The sequence below is a fragment of the Temnothorax longispinosus genome, chromosome 1 (genome assembly GCF_030848805.1).
Source record: "Temnothorax longispinosus isolate EJ_2023e chromosome 1, Tlon_JGU_v1, whole genome shotgun sequence".
In the NCBI taxonomy this organism is placed as follows: domain Eukaryota; kingdom Metazoa; phylum Arthropoda; class Insecta; order Hymenoptera; family Formicidae; genus Temnothorax; species Temnothorax longispinosus.
In genome coordinates this window covers 20,121,013-20,127,583 of record NC_092358.1, presented here as the reverse complement: position 1 = coordinate 20,127,583, position 6,571 = coordinate 20,121,013, and the positions used below count along the sequence as shown (strand labels likewise).

General features: G+C 34.6%; 1 long non-coding RNA gene across 1 annotated transcript; it reads right to left on the bottom strand.

Moving 5' to 3' along the window:
* Positions 1 to 5,403: 5,403 nt before the first annotated feature.
* Positions 5,404 to 5,875, bottom strand: LOC139817288 (uncharacterized). Its single transcript, XR_011733191.1, has 3 exons — positions 5,776 to 5,875; positions 5,560 to 5,672; positions 5,404 to 5,483 (listed from the first exon to the last, which is right to left on the bottom strand). It is a non-coding gene; the product is annotated as an uncharacterized lncRNA (long non-coding RNA).
* Positions 5,876 to 6,571: the final 696 nt, after the last annotated feature.

Genomic DNA, 6,571 nt, shown 5'->3' with positions numbered 1-6,571 from the left:
AAATAAATGTTTTTATTAATCCTGTAGCTTCATAAATTTATACGTTCAAAAAACCGGAAAAAAGTATAAATATGTGCATATCAAAAGCAGGAATGCTTATCCAATATATTAATCTAAATTATCTTCAAAATTCTATTAATATTTATATTTATCAATATTCTGTCGCGTATTAACTCCATATTCATCATTACTTATTCATCTCGGACATTTACAAATCCCCATTCGTTCTCTTTCTATCAACGTTTCCGTATGTCTCCCGTCCTCTCAGGATAGATATTTCACTTCTGACTGAGTTAAGGAAAAAATTTAAATGTTGGGTTTTATGATTATCACTGTCTACGCGAAACGGAGAGTTATTTTCTAACGAAATACTGTGGCGCGGCGCGAAATGTCGCACACAGATATGCAATTGCGAATACGCGATGTTGCTTTTTACGAGCTTAAACGCGCATCTCCGCTGCTGTCGCTGCCGCGAGATTCGCGCTTTTATCCGCGAGCGATCCGTCGCGGACGAAGATTTTCCGGGATATATATAGTAACGTTATCTTTCGTTACAGAGTCAGAGACGTCGTCGTCGTTAAAGAAGTGCCGAGTCCGTCGCACGCGGAGAAGCAATCGTTATTTTTTTGCCAGACATAATTACAGCACTCCTTTAATGTTTCACGGAGAATTATAGAGTATATATAAAACATGTAAAGAATAATATACGTAGCGTGAGATATAGATTATAAAGCGTATTATGTTCATTATTAAGTTCATTAAGTTTACAACTCCGCCGTGTAAAAAACATTTCGTCACTATTCTTGTAATATATATTAGTAACGTCAACCTTCTCCCACGAATTGTCGCCCATCAGTTAATAAAAATACTCTAGTTTGTATTTTATTTTTTTTTAAATATTATTTTGAAGATATATTCCCCTCAGAGAGGAATATATCTTCAAAATAATATTAAATTTTTAAAAAGAGGATCATGCTAGAATGTGAAATACTCCTTTTTCAAAAATAGAATATATTCCTAGATTTCTCTCTCACGTAGACATAGATCACGTTTTAAACTTCGATTAAAATATTTATTTAAAAGATTAACTACCGTGTTAATGTTATCATCGTAGCTCCTGAAATTTTAAAGAATACTGTTCCCCGATCGATCTTGGGATGCGCACGTAAAACAACGCCTAGTCTACACGACTGCAAGCATCAGCTGCCGTTCGGATATTTCGCTTCTTTTTATCACACGCGTTTTGCATACACCGGCGTGCATGGCATCCGAAAAAAACGTTAAGACAATAAAAGTGTGCTGAAAAGCGTGACCGTAGAAAGAGAAAGGGAGAGACAAGGGGATAGGGGAGAGAGAGAAAAGACCCAGTATGCCCAACGACAGTCCTCTCATCGAGACGTTTTTATTATAGCAATCGTAAAGTAAAAGTCAACGATCACCTGCGGTTGGTTAGTCGAATTTATAGCGGCATTTTTTCGCGCGAAAATTCAGCGATAATATTACTCTCGATAAAATTTTGGCGAAGATATTCATCGTGTTTTCCTCTCACATTACACGTTTCAAGGCATAATCGTATATAAAAAGTTAATAATAAAATTCTTTAACATTTAATAAGTTTTCTCGTTAAAATTCTACGTGTGCAGGACGTTAAAAAAGTGTGGAAAATTAACAAGTAAAGGCAAATGCATATACGGACGTGTCTTGTTAAGTAAAAGGGCAGAGAACTATACTAATAGTACAATGCAATCAAGCTTATTAAAGGAGTGCAGAGGTGTTATGTCCGCGTATCTCCTAAGTATGCTATGTTCTTACCTACTAATTTCATTAAAATACCCAAGTAACAAAAAATAATAGATATTAAGAAGAAAGATGCATTACGTGCAACGTAATAATAACTTGGATTTGCATTTACTAACTGTATGTAAATATGACAAGATAATGTTGATTCGTTCCAAATAACAGAACACAATTTATCTGCAGCAAGATAAGATGATTGTCACATTTATGATTATTTCATTGAATAGAAAGATTTTTTATATAAATTGCAATACTATCGTATAAATAAGCGTGTATAACATGCGATGGAGATTATAATTTTGAGTATAATTATATCTTCGAATAAAAACAAAACCTCAAACTACCCGAGATATAAAAAAATGTGTTAATTATATTGCTAAAATATGTCCCGTACCCCTATTCTGTAACTCTTAACGACAGTGTCGGTATCGTTATGTTGTCGTTGCGCAGGTATACTATGGTATATGAGAAAAAACCTGCTAGGCCAGTCAAATTAGACCAAAAAAAGGCTTCTGGTATGAAAGTGATGCGAACTTTTTTATTCCTTTTTAGGCGTGTTGGGGGGTTTAGAAAAGCTTATTTTTGAGTTGTATCATGAGACCTAGAGCTTTTTGAGGGGGGGGAGGAGGAACCAATTTTTGACGAATTGGAACGAGTCACTGCTCATTTTCTTCGTTTTTTCAAGCCCTACAACTTTCTCAGGAGCGAAAAAGTGCTATCTATTAATCGAAACGAGATAAATGCAAAAAACCGCGAAAATTTTATTTTTCGGTGGAACCAAAATTTTCGTTTTTTCGCAATAACTCGGCGAATGTTGATAAAGAATGAATGACTAACTTCTCATTTTGTAGCTGAGTCTCATGATACGACAACTCAAAAATAAGCTTTTCTAAACACCCCCAATACGCCTAAAAAGGAATAAAAAAGTTCGCATCACTTTCATACCAGAATGTCTAATTTGACTGGCCTATGCGCGCAACTGTCGTTATGAGCACATAACGACGCATAACGAGTTATAGAATCGCACTACTGGCATTGTACGACATTATAGCACAGCGGGATTTTTCTTTTTTTACTTTAGAGAAAAGTCTTTACGGATGATTGATTGTCTATTTATTTATAATCTCTTGATCATACCATTTTTCATAGATAAACGATCAAATATTGTAAATATCCAGTAATTGTAGGTATTACAAATTGTAATAAATTGCAATAAATTGTAATAAATTAAAACGGACGTAATTCTACGAATAAAATGTTTCAATATCTGTTAAGTTAAAATATGATAGTAAATTACTTCTTTGTTAAATTGTATAAATATATCTATTAGCACAAACTTTTTAAATAAGTGAAAAAATTCTGTATAATTACATAAGTTGACACGCGTAATTGAAAATTTTCTTTCAAGAAAGAATCTCTGTTTTCATAACATCCAACTTATTAAAAGTCCAGCTTTCATTATTTAACTTTCTAGATTGCTGCAATAAAGAATAAAAATATGTATAGAGATCCTTTTCAAGGTAGTTTTGATCAAGTTTTCTATTTTCTCATATTTTTATTTGGTGATTAACTATATTGCAAAAACGAGATAAATTATTGACAATGTATCACGCACACAAATTAAGATTCTCAAATTGGTCTAACGAAGAGAGGTATATGGAGAAGTATACAAAAAAAATATATAAATAAAGTGCAAGACAAACCTGTGATTCTCATCTCGTGATATCTTAGAGGGTGGATGAAGTCATACTACGAAATTGCAGCGAGATTGAGCGTCGTCTACCGGATGAGACGGGATGCCCGAGTCGGTAGCGATCGTAAACGCACATCTACCTTATATTAACAACGCGAAGTTCGCGTGCTGACGTTTACCGCGTTGCCACCTTCTTGGAAGTTATAAACTTTTCAGAAATTATGAACCAACGCACGCGTAGGGATCGAACATGTTCTGAACCGAAAAACGTGGACGATGCGCAACACCGTCGAGAGAGCAACAGTAAAAAGAACGTTAGAGCAGGAAGACCTCCGATATTGGATTCCGCAATTGTAAAAAAAAACCTGGAGTGACTTGAAAATGAGAAAAGTGCTAGTTCGATCAAACGCGAAGAAATCGACTTGTGTGTTATACTTTAAACATTCCAGAATTTCTCGAAAAATTTTTCTAACCATAAGTTACGGTTACTAAAGATAAATCAAATTAAATGTTATGTTTTTAATATAATCTCAATAATTACAAATTGAAATTTCTTAGAATGTGGAGACATGTTACTGATATTGGTCCTTATCAATGTCGAATATTAAAAATATATTAAAAATAACAAATAATTAAATTCCGGCAATTAAAGCTAAACTTTAAAATTAAAAATCAACTTCAAAATCATCAAAGAACCTAACATTTAAAACAATTCATAATCATTTATCATTATTTAAAAATTAAATAGTGTAATTATTCCTCGAATTATTCTTTATAACAATTGCATTATTTGTTTTTAAATATAGTAATTGGAAAGCTAGAGAGATAAGTTTAGCAATCGAGTTCGCGAGAAGAGAATTGGATTCGCGTCCATATATCGCGATGAGCGAGCATGAAGCGTCTTGTTCGCGCGTTTGAAATATGATCGTGAGATTGATATAAAGCATGTCAAGGTATGAGGCTTTACAACGCTATAAAACGACGGGTATCGAGAATAATCCGAGGAGAAGGATGCAGCGTGAGACACCGTCGAAAGACAACCACTATATGACATGTCCATTAAATTCAGCGATCGCACATCGTTATTCGCGATGTCATATAAGAAAGAAGATACTGTAGACAAAAGTCTCGTAAAAATTATTGAAATACATCGTGACAGAGGTTTACAGATGACCTAGAATTATTGTGCTACTTATTTCATCTATTGCGATTCCGAGCGATTAATATCTAACTCCATTTTGTGAAAGTAATTTTGTACCTAAACTCAACTTGAAAATGTCAAGATAAAATAAAATCCTTAATTGTCCTTGAACATAATTATGAATATCTATTAATATATACATATAATTCTACTTATTAATACAAAAATTAAATTTTGTTATAAGAGAATCCTCAAAACACGTTTGTCATTGTCTTTAATCAATGAAGATAAAAAGAAAGATAAAAAGGAGAAGGTATTCATTAAAGAACAGAGAACAAGATTAATGAATTAATAATTATAATGTGTTCCGTTACACTTTAACTTTCTGGCAAATAAAATAACGGCAAAGATCGTAAACGAGCGTCGAAAGCACAGGAAGTACCATGCCTAGCCTGAGGGAACGGCGATTAAGGTTACGTCGCGTTAACATCCAGGATTTACTGCTGCGGATCAGCATAATCTATTAACAACGGAACAACTATTTCCACAATCGCGTACGACGTCGTTTTGCCGTCAATCTTGCCTGGAACTGACGCACCGACTGTGATACACTATATAACAATAGAGATTAACACTTCGCCTTTTCTACGTTGCATCTTCATATTCAAGTATGAGGTATTGAAAAATGTTTGGATTTTACGAAGAAAATCAAGCTTATCTTAATTATTATAGATTAAATAATATTTTAAATGTAACAAATTAACGTTAATGCTATATTAATTTTAGACATGCAAACGCACAATATAATTACCGCTGCTAAAAATTATTAAATCTCGCAGCTTCCATTTTATTCTGTAAATTAATATGTTTAACACAATTCGATCCAATTTTTTATTTTTCTAGTCTTTTCTTTATACCATCTTCTTACCCGTCATTGGAAATTAGTGCTATAAGCGCAACGCTCATGTTATTTCAAGTTACTTTCTTGAAGTCAAAAATGTGATGTACAAGTCGAACGTGCTTCGAGGTCGGCACAGATTTCTAGAATAGATTCGCAGAATATTATTTTCCAAGAATATTTCTTGAATTCTAACTTTGGTAGACCAATCATAAAAAGACTTTCATAAAGTGGAGAAAAACATACCTATTTCTCACGATATCAATTGCATGCACCGTCAGCAGCTCCATGTGTGACGTGAAAGCTCACACCGTACCTAACTCGACACAAGCTCTACTGTCCACTCGCAGAAAGCCATTTAACTTCACGCAACACACAGAAGCAATTCCGAATCAATTTAAAATTAGAACAACGTTCCCAGCCAAAGTCCACTTACCATTAAGCCGTACATACAAGGAAAATAGCTTCCAAACAAAATCTTACGCATTATATACTGTACAAAGGTGCGTGACAAAGTTGCTAAAAAATAAAACTCTACAAGTAACGATTAAACAACAGTACGAGAAAAAAACGACAAAAATGACCTCTCTCGAAAACTCGAATATAGAAGTTATTAATTGAGTTAAACTCTGTAAAACTCTTTAACTAGGGCGCGGATGGAGATTTGTTTTGAAAATATTCAAGAGAATGAAGATTTTCTCGTATACCGGGAAAAAGAGCAGTACACGTCGAAACAAGGCTAAATCCCGTCGAAAACCTTCAGGTTTGCCGTTCGCCATAAATCCGATTAATTGGCCGGTGGATGGGCGCGCGAATTTACGAAACTGGTAATTAAATTTGACCACGCAATCCCGAACAATATCGGGTACTTCTGCGATGAAATCCTGCGCGATGCGGATTTCGGAGAAAATTCGCGCATCGCGATTGTTCGCTCGTTCGTTTGCGTGGACGCGGCGACGATCGATATCTCGTCGCGGTATTACGATACGGACTGCACGATATTACGCGTGTTTCCTCGTGTAGTGTTCCGAGTCGATGTGCC